The following is a 14745-nucleotide window of genomic DNA, read 5'->3' as shown; positions in this document are numbered from 1 at the left end:
CTATGTCTTGTTAGATGCAGATGTTGTTCAATCTGCAAATAGAAATCTTGGAAAGTGAGTGACAGGAGACATGTACTCTGATATGTCAAGAGTACATCAGAAATGTTGAACTGGGATTACAGGGTTACATGTAGAGTTTTTGGATGTGATTGGTGGATGGATGTGTGACTGTTTGAAAGCAGCCAATAAGGGAGTGTTAAAAATATAAAAGTAAAACATGTAGAAGGGCTCCCTTGTGCTATGGTCTTCACGGGCAAAGCGGTAGTCGGCGGACACGCACGTACCATCTGAGTCCTTTAAGTATGCCAGCCATGGAAAAGGTACTGCATTGACCGCAGACAGTTGTGCATGTCCGTTGACATTGGGGGATTAGCCAATCTGTGTCATGATTGTGGTGTACAGGAAGACTGAGTAGCAAGAGTTATCTTTGTTGTATGCAGTGAAGATGGCTAGCATTATGGCTTTGAGAAAGAAGAGTGTCTGGATGGTGGGCGATTCTTGGACCCATTGGTTGAAGGTTTACTGTGAGCAGTGTGGATTACCTGTGAATCTTGGATTTAAAGAATTTGAAGTTTTCTTGTATGGCGATCAAGAAATGAAGTGGGTGGAATTGCTCCTGTTTTGCGAGAGTATGGGTAATTTGAAGCATCCAGACATCATTGTAGTTCACTGTGGAGGCAGCAGTTGGGGCTATGTCACCAGAATTTCAATACAGTTTTCCATGAAGGATACATTTGCAAAATGAATGGAACCGTGTCCACATTCAAAGACAAATTTGGAAAAGTTCTAATTTATTTAATCCACAAATCGAGAAAGCAAGGTCCAATGCATACAACTATAGGGCCTCATTATGAGGTCGGTGGTAGGGGGTTAACAGCAATGGTAAGGGTGCCGTTGCCGTTAACCCCTTACCACTGCATTATGAGGTCCCTTAGCTGGAGCTGCTAAGGAACCAGGGAGCTCATAATGGACCCGCTATTAGCGGGCCCGTTATTAGCTCCATCCCCATTCCCATTGAGCCCTATGGGGGCTCGAATGGGAATGGGGAATGGTTCTCAGAATGGGGACTTACCGGGTCCTCCAAGGTTGAAATGACCCGGTAGGTACCTATTCCGAGAACCCAGACCCGGAATGCGTAAGGGGGTAGCCATGGTGCTAATAGCACCATGGCTACCTCCAACCTCGTAATGAGGCCCCATGTCTGCTTTTTTTCAGGATGTTGGAATTACATCTTTTCACAGTGAAAATATCAAGATTAATATTGTGAATATTTTTTAAAGAGATTGAGGGCATTTGACTGATGTTGGAAAACAGAGTTTTCTTTTGAATATCCAAAAGCATTGAAACTGTTTTTGTGAACACATGAAAAAGGTAGTGAAGTATTTTTTGCAGTTGAGAAGCCGTTTTCGCGAAAGTTAGAAAAAATTATGGAGTTCAGTAGAAGGGAGGAAGGTATAGCCCGTCCAATTTTAGACCTATATCCCTTTTGAATGGGGTTGGGAAGCCGTTTGAAAAAATAATTCTGAAACAACTCCAGAGATGGGTGGAACATAAACTAATAATAAGTGTCCATCAAGCAGGGCTCCAAAAGGCTTGGGGTACCATATATCAGAGTTTCATTTTATTTTGTATTATTCAAAAATACACCGTTTTATTAAAAAGGTTCTTTTATGTATTATTTGTGGACCTTAGGACAGCATTTGACTCTGTGTCCCGTGAACAGCAATGGAAGGTCCTGGTGGAGCGGAATTACCAGAACATGTGATAGGCATTATGTGAGCCTTATACTCAAATTCTGTGTCCTGCGTATGTTATAAGCTGGGCCATGAAGATACCACATACTTTGAGGTAGCTTTGGGAGTTAGGCAGGGCTGTTCCATGAGCCCCCTCTTGTTCAATCTATACAGACAAGCAATTGTAGATGTGTTGGTGATGGGGGCCAGGATTGCACGAAACTGGCTGCAACAAAGTTCCAGGCACTATTCTACCTGGATGACACTGTCGCAATAACTACGACACCACAGGGCATAAAGGACCCACTTGTAATCTTTATAAAGAATTCTAGGGAGCTGGGTCTTGGCATTAATACGGCCAAGACATAGTAGATGGTTATTAAACCAAAATGCGGGAAGAGGGTTGCCCTCCAAATTGTGATTGACAATAAGTCAATAGAACAAGTCGAAAGTTCTGACTACCTGGGTGTGAGAATTCAGGCTTGTCCTGGATGGGCTCAACAACTAGACAGGGCTGCAACCTTGCTGAACAAATAGAGTGGAGCAGTTCTGGCTTTTTTTAATCATCACAGGAATGGTGCAATTTCACCCACATTAAAGCTATACCAGAGGCAGGCTGTCTCAGGTGCACTCTTTGGCGCAGAGCTATGGGGTTATGAGAACGTGGAGACTCTTTCAAGAAGAGAAAATAACTTTTTAAAGAAATTGTTACAATTACTGTCAAGCGCACCAACTGTACTAGTGCATTTGGAATGTGGCACACTCCCCTTGAGTCTAACTATTATTTATCAACCTGTCTCCTTGTGGGTTAGATTGTGGACTAGACCAGCTCCTGAACCATGTAAGGAAGCACTGGTACATATCATGTCACTGGAAGGTGCAGGTGGATTGAAATGGCTTTCCCACATAAATTATGTATGATTCTAACAAAAAATGGGTGAGGTTTGGAAAGAGCCAGGCAGGCTTCGTGATTTGAGCTGGATAAAAATGAAGCCCCAAATAAAAAAGAGAGCGAGAGAATTACTCCATCTTGCGGCTACAAAACTCAGCTTGAGGGCTGCTAATCTAGCTCAGGGACAAATTGATGGTTTCAAATGATACCTGGATCAGATCAGGCCTGCAAATGCAAGATCGCTATATTGGAGGGTAAGATTAAGCATATTGCCTATCACCGCATTGAGCGCCAAATAGAAGGGTTATGATTTTGACAGATGCCCCCTGTGTGATGCCTCAGAGGAGTCATTATCACATTTTATGTTATTTTGTAAACCGTTCCAGTGGCTAAGGATCATACACCTGAGATCTGTCCTGTTGGAGGCAGGGATCAAGTCATAGCCCAGTGTTGTACAATGTTTGTTCCAATCAATTACCCCACACATTGCAGATGCTGTTGTCTGTTTTTTGCATAGAGCATGGCTCCTGAGGAGTTATCCCTTTGAGATAGTTAATAACCATCTTGCTATAGGGCAAAATGTCAGAGTATATTTTTTGCAAACAAGCAATTTGTTTCTATATCTCTGTTTTTATGTGTATCTGTTATAATCAATTGTGTGATATTAATGTATTTCATATTTTATATAATGTATCCTGATGACGTTATGTCGAATAAAGGTTTTAAACATTGGGAGGATTATGCTTCAATGTGGAGAAATATTTTTGACAGGGTGTACCGTGCTCTTTCACTTTGTGTAAGAAAATGAATTAATCATCTAAAGAAAGAGCACAGAGAAATGTTGCAAGATTTTTGTAATTGTAATAGAGGTGAAGACAATTTCTCTGATTGAATATATATCTTTTGGTTATATATTGGTAAAAGAACCCAAAGGCTCATTTAAGAGCCGCCCAGAGAACATTTTAAATATATTGGAAAAGGAAACTACTCTTGAGGCCTTTTTTTAAATAGCCGTGGTTATGACAGCAACCAAGAAACATCTTGCCCTGTCAGAGGGTTTAAAGCCGTGGGTAGTACTGAGCCAATGGGATGTCATGTATTTCTGGTGGTTCCAGCGCACCTATAACTCTCGCCTTAGCCACTGGTACAACTGTGCCAATTCTTGTGCATTGATCATGATATTTCATGGATTTTACAGTACACAATTCTACATGTGTTTTTGATTCTATGCCCTCATGTGTACCTGTGTTTTGTTTGTATTTTCACACCTTGTTAATATGTCTTTTTGAATCTTGAAAAATGTTACGGGTAGCTGTGGCTACTGCCGGTTGACCAGACCTGCGGCTAGCCATGCTCCAATTGGACGTTGTACTTTGTGGCGGCTCTGGTAGACACAGGTATGAACCCGTTAATTGTACCCGCGGTCATAGCTGTTTGTATTTTGGTGCACTGATCATATTATTTTATGGATGTCTTAGAAAACATGTATACATGTCTTTCTGTTTGGATGGTCTCACCTCAAGGCATGTGTGGTTTAAATTTGAAACCTTCGCAATATGTGTTTTTCAGTGCATTTGAAAAATATACGTTTACCCGTGGCTATGGGAGTAACCTCAGTGTAACCAGGGATATAGTCGCGCTTATGTAATTTGACAAAAAATGTTTGATTTAATTATATTAAGGAGAGAGAAGGAGAAAGTTACACAGGGACTGGGAACTGCTGTTATCCCTTAAAGCAGATTTCCCAGGGTGCAGAGCAGTACCTGAAGGCTGTCCGTTTGGCAGATGCAGAGCGGAACATGAGAGAAAAGTGTACAGCTACACCACACTATGGGGCTCATTACACGGACGGCCGTGGGCCAAGGTGCTATTAGCACCTTGGTCCATGCCGGTAAAATACCGGCACCGCCTTGGTGGAAAGGGGAATTACCGCCCTATTCCAAGGTTGGTGGGGCGGTAATTCCCCCTTCCCCCATTGCCCTTCCCCATTCCCATTTTTGCCCCATAGGGCATAATGGGAATGGGGAAGGTGCTAATTACGGCACCGCAAATTGCGGTACCGTAATTAGCTCCCTGGTCCCTTTGCGGGTTGTTTTTTAACGCCTGCAAAAAGCAGGCGTTAAATTCTCCAACCCGCAAAGGGACCTCGTAGTAAGGCGGTAAGGATTTACCAGTACCGGTAAACCCTTACTGCCGTCCGTGTAATGAGGCCCTATGTTAGGTACCTGATAACTCCGTAGTCATAAGAGAGGGGCCAGAGTTTTTCAGTACCGAAGAGTGTCACAGACAGAGCCTCTGACTTGTGTTGTGGCGAGCACAAAAACGACATCTTATAACATGACAAGCACTGTCGATCCAAACACATTACTTTGATCAACATATGATTTGACTGAACCCGACGGCTACAATGAGAGTGTGGATGAGACTGTCTTGACCGTGGCACTCAGTACGGACAAATCAATGGATACATCTACTTTGAAGTCCCAGAGTAGAAATTTCATCAAAAACCACTTTGTATAAAAATACTTAACAGGAAGAGGCTCTTGAAGCTGTGGAGGCTTCGGAGGCCCCATTAGAAGGTCAGAAAATGTAGTACTCAATTACATGGAGGAAATAAAGGAACCAACAGAACCAACTGCCTCAGTGGATATAGCCTCACTTAAATCCTGGGCTGGTCTATCACCATCACAGTGTGCTGACACAAACACTTCAGTAATCACAACAGTGTCTTCGTCTGCGTAAACCCTTCAAGGAAACATTAAGATAACAACATCGCGGAAACCTAATGCAACCAGTGAAGTTGAACCACCAGCCTTATATACATTTGGCTTAAACGCCAAGAAAACTGCAGCCAACAAATCCTTACAAAGTGAGGCCTCAAGCCCAGAGGTATCACCCAGCCTCAGTACAAGGAACCCACTGGTTCTTCTATACCAGGAAGAATGAGTACCAGGCTCCGGAGAGTTGGAGGGGGTAACAGGAACTTAGTAAGGTTCTCCTAACCCAGATAGAAACTACAAGCCCACAAAGAACAACCGAAATAATGAGCACTCTATATACAATGAGTCAGGGTCCAAAAGGACACCAGACAAATGCTACACAGTTGGATTCCAAACACGCCATGTTAGGAAACGGGCATTGGAAGGGGGTCAATAATGGGCAGCACCTAGAAGAAACTACATACACATGGAAAGCAACAAATGTCGACACAGTCCTTCGAATCTGGGGAGAAAAATTAAATACCAGAGACAAACTAACGAAATGGGACCCTAGAATCTCAGGATAAAAAACTACAAGTGTGGTAACAAATAATTATTCTTCAACAATCAAAGGTCAAAGGCTATCACCTGTTTAATCATGCCCACCCCCCCCAACAGATGAAGATCTGTTAATGGATCTAGTAGCTTCCCAGGTGAAACAAGGGAAGGATGAAAATACTTCCAATAACATCATTAATGCAAACATGATAACAGCATTTGCCATAACAATGGCCCCCTTCATGAAGTTTATTGAAAATAAAAATGACCAACTCAAAGACCAGACAACAGTGAAAGCTTAATATATATAGAAGGATTTATTACTGCACTTCAAAGTAACTTGGACAGAAATATGCAATAAATTACTCACAACTTGAAAAGTATAATTGAGCCAATAATCTTGTATAAGGAAAGAAGAAGATCAGAAAGATTCATTGCTAACACACAAGCTAAAAATCAGCTACTGGTGGATGACCCCAGTAAAGATGGCCTCCAATTAGAACAGCGACTAGTGGTTAACAAAGACATTTCCTCATTTACTGGTAGAAAAAAGCAATACCCAACAAGCAGAAGTAACATGGAAGACACAATTGTGGAAGAAGTGCACAGCACAGATCAATCAGTCAGGAAAAAGAATTATTAACACCCTCACCACATTTGGTGAGTACTCCAGGGGTTGTCACATTACCTGGTATGGATACACAATCCAGGGAAGTGGTTGGCTCGGAACAGAATGAATCGTGCCCCCAAACATCGCCCAAGACTTTTAACATCTTTAGCAAATTAGGAGGGAGAGATCAAGAGATCTGGATGGCATTGGAGAAAACGACTCTCCTCAAACAAAAATAATTGATTTAAAGGAAAAACTGAAATTAAATAGAAATTAAATAGAAAAGGTGCAGTGAAAAGAAACAGAAAGACCTGCAGCAGTAAGGAAGAAGGGCTCAGGTCAAAACGGTTAAGACTCAATGGGCCTGATCACGACTTTGGCGGTAACCCTTAAATCCGGCAGTAGCGCTAATACCGCCGGATTTAAGGGTCCACCGAATCAGGGCTTCGGCAGATTTCACCCCAGCTCTGAGCTGGGGGGAAAATCCGCCAAAAATGTGTGCTATTACCGCCGGCAGGAAATCCGCCAGCGGTAAGAGCGCGAAAATTCCCCATTGAGCCCAATGGGGAATGGGGCATTCCCGAATGGGCTCAATGGGGAATGGGGAATTACTTTACCGCCGAACTCGTGATCCGGCGCTATTAGCGCCGGGGAGTTTGGCGGTAGGGCTATTACCGCCGGCGGTAATACCACCAGCGGTAACGCCCAAGTCGTGATCAGGCCCAATAAAATGAAGTCAACTAAAGTGGTGGTTTTGGAAAGATCTGTCAAGAAAAGTGATTTAAAAACACATAATGATAAAAAAATTCAACATGGCTCCCCCCGAGGTGGACCTTGCACAGGATAAGGTCACTGAAGATCCTGTTGTGGTACAAGAAGACATAGAAGCTCTCCTAAACCTTTCAACATACTCCAATGGGGTGGAGAAGGCTAACTGTGACTTAACAGATCTGCCCGATAGAGGGCACCAAGACGGGGTGGAGCAGCACCTTGATGAGGATAACGGCTCAGGAACAAAAGAAGATGGGAGCGCTCCCATAGAAGAGCGAGAGCTGGAACCATAAACCTCATTAAAAGATTTTCGGCCAATGAGCTGGCAGTCTTGAGTGCATCACTAAGAAAAGGCTGCAAACTCAATACTAATTCATCATTAGATAGGGACGTCTGGAACTCAGCAAACGATCTCAAGGACCCAGATCAACATCTAAGAGATGAATACAAGAGGATTGACCACAAAAGAAAGGGATTTACAGGCAGGGGAGAGGAGGACTCGGCATCAAGAGATAGAACAGTATTTAAGAATAACGAGAGCCTTACAATTACAACAAACACTGTCCACCAAGCCAAGAATATTGTCTATCAATACATTTTGGAGAGGGTGTTGAAAATCAATGATAAATTGATTCTGAACAGGGTGAATGTTATGAGGCTCATAAAAAGCTTCCTGGAATTGAAAACAATGAACTCAAAGGACCTGCACTTGATCGAGTTTCCTGATGAACACAGGGTAGATCGAGTAGCAATTTACATTTCAGAACTAAGAGTGAAGGGTTGTAGGTCAAAGGATCGACAACCAAAGGGTCGAATGGTCAAAGGATCAACACCAAAGGACCTAAAACCAAAGGATCAAATTTTTTGAATTTTTATTTTTTGACTTTTTTTGGGGGGGGCTCTCCCCCCTCAGCCCCTGTTTTTGTGGTAAAAAACACTTGTTTCACTAAATGAAAATACAAAAAAAAAATAATGTGATCCTTTGGTTTTCGATCCTTTGGTGTCGATCCTTTGACCATTCGACCATTTGGATTCAATCTTTTGACCAGACACCAGAGTGAAGTACGTTCTGGATAAAGAAAGTGTGAGACTATTGACCATGGGACTTAGTCTGAAAGAATTGGACACAAGTGACTTGATCACGAGAAAGTTGCCCGAGGGCCCTTCTGGGTGGCCTAAGAAACAGGAGGAAGACGACACAAGTTCGCCAATGGGTATGTTTGATAAAAAAAATGCACCAAAGAGGAAGGACCTGGTTGGGTGCCAAGGGGACAAAAAGTTCAGCCCTTCAGACATGTCATGTATGATAGACCTGGGAACACTAAACACAACTCCACTCATACTGGTAAAAAGAAATCTAGATCTGAATGGTGAGGATTGGAGCTGGCTAGCAGCACCATTGGCTTCAAAATCATAATGCCTACAGGATACGCACGTTATCATCACTACTCCATATGAAGTGATGACATTTGGATCTTGGAACACTAGGTTTTTACACACCCTTTTGGGAAAGGAGACTTGGCCTTCGAGGAATATGACATCTTGTGCCTCCAGGAATCTTTGCTGAGGGAGGCGCCAATCCTGGAGGGCTTTGCAATTCATCTAAATCCTGCCCCAAAAGGGGTAGCCGGGAGACCTATGGCTGGTATGATCATTGCCTTTAAAAGATCCTGTGGTTGTTCGGTGAGTTCCAGGAGGAACCCAACTCCTCTAGTCCAACTAGAAAACAAATTCAATACTGTGAGACACAGTAGATCACTCTTAGTCTGTAACCTTTATTGGAACACAGCCTCACCTATGGCTATTAATTTTACAGAAATGTTAATGACTGACATCGATGAAGAAAGGGTTACCCGTAGTAATTTAGACATACTGATATGTGGTGACCTGAATGTTGAGTGCTTTGACGATGCTAAGGAACTAATAACTAACTTACCAATAAACTCGACATCAAATTTTACAAGAGTTCTCCTTTGGAGGGAGGAAATTAAAAAAAAGAAACATTTACATAATCAATGGACATTTAAATGGGGACATCCCTCCAACCACAACATGGAATAGAGGAGACCAGGTCAAAACTTTGGGTTATGTATTTGCTACAGAAGATCTCCTGGGGTAGCTGGGAGTAGTGGAGGCAATAAGAACTACCCAAAGTGATCACAATCTTATACAGATAAAAGGAAACCAATGGGTTGAAGGAAACCGCCATTTGAATACATTGCAACCCCTTTTGAATTTGGAACTTACGCCAGGCCAGAATCATTTAAGAATCAACAATATAGGGTTGGATCTCCTCACAGACTTTTCAACAACTGGCTTCATTACAGATGGAGCAGGAAAGCTATCGATTCTGTAATAACCATTGGCTTTAAAATCATTTGAAGTCAAAAGAGGATTAGGAAAAAGAAGAGAATACTCAGCAAAACATGTATACAACCAAGAAGTGGAGGAAGAAAGTGTTAAATAAACTATGACAGACTCACAAAAAACGTGCAACATCTACATCTGCAGGGGCAGTGAGACGGGCCAATCAATTGCTCAAGAATTGGTTAAAATACCACAGAAGTCAGTTATTTCAACTGGATGGTGATAACATATTAAAGCTGCTAGCTACAAAGAACGTAGCTGGAATGTGGAAGACGTTTAATGCTCTAACGGCTCCTCAGGATGCCCTACTTGGTAACTCAGTACCATCAGAGGTATGGGAGAGCCACTACGGTAGCTTGTTTAACAATGAGGGAGCCCTCCTTCCAAGGCCAGTGATACAAAATAACAGTGTATGGTCTTTTGGAGTCAACAAGGAAGAAATAGTTAATTTGATTAATAAGGGTGTAGCTCTGGGACTGCAGGGCCAGACGGCCTTACTAATGATATACTCAAAAAATGATCCAGACGTTTGGGCAGATTTTATGGTGAAATTATTCGATAGAATCAAAGCCACAAAGACCATGGGCCTCATTACGAGGTGGGCGGTAAGGGATTACCACACCGGTAAGGACACCGGTGCCGGTAATCCCTTACCGCCCTACTACGAGTTCTCTTTGCGGGTCCTCCCTTAACACCTGGTTTTTCCAGGCGTTAAGGACTAAACCCGCAAAGGGACTCTGGAGCTAATAACGGTACCGCAATTTGCGGTACCGTTATTAGCGCCTTCCCCATTCCCATTTGAGCCCGTTGGGGGCTCAAATGGGAATGGGGAAGGGCCCTGGTGAATGGGGAATTACCGGTCCCGCCAACCTTGGAATGGCCCGGTAATAGCTCCATTCACCAGGGCGGAGTCGGTAAGGTTTTGGAGGCCATATAGCTCCATGGTTACCTCCAACCTCGTAATGAGGCCCCATACCTCAGTCTTGGACCAAATCTATTGTAGTTCCTATTTACAAGAAGGGAGATGGGTCAGACCCAACCAACAACAGGTCTATCGCCCTTCTTTATGTGGTGGGCAAAATGTTCTCAGCAGTGCTTTTGAAAGAAATGAATACCTGGAGTGCAGCTACAAAACATCAGGATCCTTGGCAGTCAGGATTCAAAAAAAGGCACAGGTACTGCCCTAAACCTTTTCTTGATCATCTTTTTCAAGTACAGTGTAAAAGCAACTATGAACAGAAAAATCTATCTTGCATCTATAGATATGGTACACACTTTTGATTCTATATATAGGAACATACGCTGGTGAAAATTGCAAAAATGGGGATGCCTGATCCATCTAAGAGAAGCCTTGGAACTACTCCACACTTCAACCACGATCAGAGTCAGACTTGACTAGAGAGCGACTCTATACATAAAAAATAGGTAGGGATAGTCCCTTAAAGCATTATGTGGATTGGGAAATGCTGAATATATATATATTGTTATACTAAGAGTATCCACTATGCTGTTTCAAAAAGTCTGAGATAAGTTAAACTAATTTTGGTTGTATCTTTACAGTGGATATCGCAATTATTCTAAGCTACTATGAATACTGAAAACAGTCCTTCTTATTAGAGCAAATTTAATAGAACATTTTACACAAACAACATTATTGGCATAATGAGTTCTGAAAAAAACATAGGTAAAAAGATGAACAGACAACACATTTTTTTATAAGCAATTGTTGAAACATATTTCAGAAATGTGCCAAAATTACATAAAGAAAATGCCAAATTTTAAAACAAAAACACAAAAGAGGAGATTTTGCAAAGTTTGGTGAAATCACCAGGTCTATTGAAGCACATACATGCAAAAAATGAACACAAAAAGAATTTGACAACAACTTAAAAAAACACCAAATATTTAGAGCAGATAAATGCATAGAGAACGAAGAGAAAAAAGAAAAAGGAAAAATCATGCAGCCTGAATTAGTATTCCAAATCCTGCAGTTCCATAAGAGCAGGTCTGCCGACGTGCTAGTGTTGGGAAGCGATCCTAAGACATAGAAGTGAATTTAAACAGAATTTAGTTCAAAATAGGATCTTCCTATCCATGGTAGAAATAACATCCATGTCACGTTTTGGAAATGCCCCCTGCTGGGCAGGTTATTTACATTCGAGCCTTCCTTAGGGCGGGAACAGTGAGAGAAAGAAACAACTTGACCCTGTGTGGAGGCAGACAGAGAAAGATTTAAAGAAGGGTATTAAGGAGTGTTTTCAGATGCTAGTAGGCTTGTGTGAATCACATGTTTGGATTGCAATAATGCCAAAAAAACTGGTGGGAGCATAATCCTTACCCTGATCATAGGCGAGGACTAAATCAGGTGCCCACTCGGCTGGGGGCTGTAGTCCCCCACTGATGAAGAGCACACACCACGAATCTCGAGGCAACCAGGCTTCAAACCCTCAATGGTTGGGCAGGTTCTGAAAGGGTTGAATGCATCAATCGAATCTCGGGGTGGAACGAGAGGGTTGTTATAAATTGAACACATGCGCAGAGAAGTCCATAATGTGAGTGGCTCCTACCTTATTGAAAGAAAGATGATTCTTGGAACCCAAATTAAGGGGATACTCGAGTTGGTAAAACCCAAGGTGCGGGATTTGGCCTTTGAGCCAACTGTGCTCGCTACGGTAGATGCATTTGTCTGGTGTGTGCCTCGCTGGGTAGTGGCTATAGTGGCTTGACAAATAGCCTATAGAGGAGTAAGGAAAGAAAAGAGGGGGCAGGGAAAAGCAAACCGATGGTTACATCGTATTGGGGTGCCGAATCAAGTGTGCACAAAAAATACGAAATGCGCACCGTCATGAGGTAAGCACATGTGTACCTGATTCTGAGTAGTAATGGATTATGAACGAACTGGTGCGGGGCAGCCTCACAGTGAATGCAATCTTTCAAATCCCTCGGGCGGTTTGAAGCTATTGATGCAACGGAGAGCTGAGTCACGATTTTAGCAGAGGCACCGCCGTTGCTGCAGAGGTTGTGTCTCGTGAAACGTGCATCTGATTGGATGGACAGCACTTCCTGGCTGTCCAGTGTACTCACGCTGTGATTGGTTCACAGCTCTATCGGTCACCGTCGCTGCGATGGTGTGTCTCGTGGATGGCACATCTGATTGGTTGGGCAGTATTTTTTGGCTATCTAGCTAATTTTTACTGTTTGCGTGCATAGATGCGAGCGCAGTCGTCGGAGAGGTACTAGGGGATAGGGGCGTTTTGATTCCACCACCGTAGGGCTGAAAAGCTCACATACAGCATCTGTAGCTGATTGCAACCAGTTATGAAATTCGTATTCGCGATTCCTTGCCAGGCAAATGACTGCGGTGTGTGCGCCGCATATACTGTGAGTTTACTTGAAGAGGCGGATAATTTTATGACTAATCATGTTGAATATGCTTCGCATGTGGAGCGGGGCATGTCAGAGTAGAGCAGATGTGCTCAATACATTAACACAATTAATGCAAATGGGAGCGGGACATGTAAGGGTTGAGCATATGAGCTTACATACATTAGCAGAATAGAGGCTCAGAGTGTTGTGAAAATCATTGTGGAATTAGAAAAAAAGTGACAACAAAGGTCACAGTGCAGTCGAAGAACAGACTTCGTATTGGCACAAACCTCTGTTAATCATATTAGAGGCAAAAATTCTTCGTTCAGACCATTGATGTGGGTAGAGAGTCTGCGGATCCATCTTGCTTCTTTGAACTGGAGACTGCGTATTATGTTTACAGATTCCTTGACCACATCTAGGATCCACCATTTAATGTCATTGGGAGTATGGTGTTTTTCCAAGAAGTGGTTTACTAGGGGTGCCAATGTATTTTTGCATCTTATGCGAGACCGATGCTCGGAAATTCTGATGTTCACAGATCAACTTGTCTGGTCTACGTACCGTAGGCCGCACGGACACTCTATGCAATACATTGCTTGTTTTGTTTTACAATTTGTCATAGAGTTAAGGTTCCATATCCTGGTCCCAATGTTGAATTTTTTTCATTTTACAGGTGAACTGACACACTGAAAAGGAACAGCATGGGAAGTGTCCCACAGTTGACCTGAGGTCCCAGAGACATGTTCTGGGTGCTGGCCTCTTGAATTTGGAGTGCACCAAAGTATCACATATGTTTTTAGCTCTTTTAAAAGCAAAACGTCGTATTGGGGCGTCAGGCAGACTCAGTTTGACAATGGGCCAATATTTGCAAATCAGTTTTTTTTTATATGAAAGGTGTGTGGACCATGTGTAATGACACAGATTGTTTTGTTAGGTTCTGAATGATGTTTCAGAGCAGTGTTTTGGGTCAGTAGAATATCTCTGTCCATAAACCTCGCTCCTTTCTTGGCTCCAGAGATGAGTTTTTACGGATAGCCTCTTGCCATGAGGCGGTTGGTAAGGTCATCAGATTGGTGATAGAAATCAACAAGCTTGGTGCAATTCCTCCTTATCTGGAGGAATTGACCATATGACAAATTTTCTCTCAGATGTCGTGGGTGGTTGCTCGAGAAATGTAAAAGGGTGTTACGAGCAGTGGTTTTGCGATAAAGGCAACATTTCAAATTCCCATTCTCATGTCTGATTTTGAGGTCTAGGAAGGGAATTTCTTCATTGCTATGTTCCATAGTGAACTGAATGTTGCTGTCAATATTGTTCAGCCAAATCAGGAAGAGATCAAGATCAGTTTCTGAACCATTCCACATGAAGACGATATCGTCAATGTACCGTTTCCAATATGAAATGCAGCGACTCTAACCAGTGAAATACCAACCTCTAAGGGAATAAAACAAGGATGTCGACTGGTCCCGGCAATCTTCAACCTCTACATCTTAGAAGTTGAAGAGGAGCACACCAATGTGAGATGCTTTTCACCCCGAATCTCTGGAACAGCAGTGGGCAGACTCCTCTATGCAGATGACCTCCTGTTATTCTATCAAACGGAGATTGGCCTGGAACAACAGTTAGACGCACTGGCGACCGATGTTGATTCTAATGCATTAAAGATTAATCAAAAAAATCGAAGATATTAACGCTAAGCAATGCCAGAGGGACTCATTACATTAAGAGAGATTGGTACCTAAAAGG

Source organism: Ambystoma mexicanum, chromosome 8 (assembly GCF_040938575.1).
Source record: "Ambystoma mexicanum isolate Mex_15411 chromosome 8, UKY_AmexF1_1, whole genome shotgun sequence".
In the NCBI taxonomy this organism is placed as follows: domain Eukaryota; kingdom Metazoa; phylum Chordata; class Amphibia; order Caudata; family Ambystomatidae; genus Ambystoma; species Ambystoma mexicanum.
Note: the sequence above shows the minus strand (reverse complement) of the source record.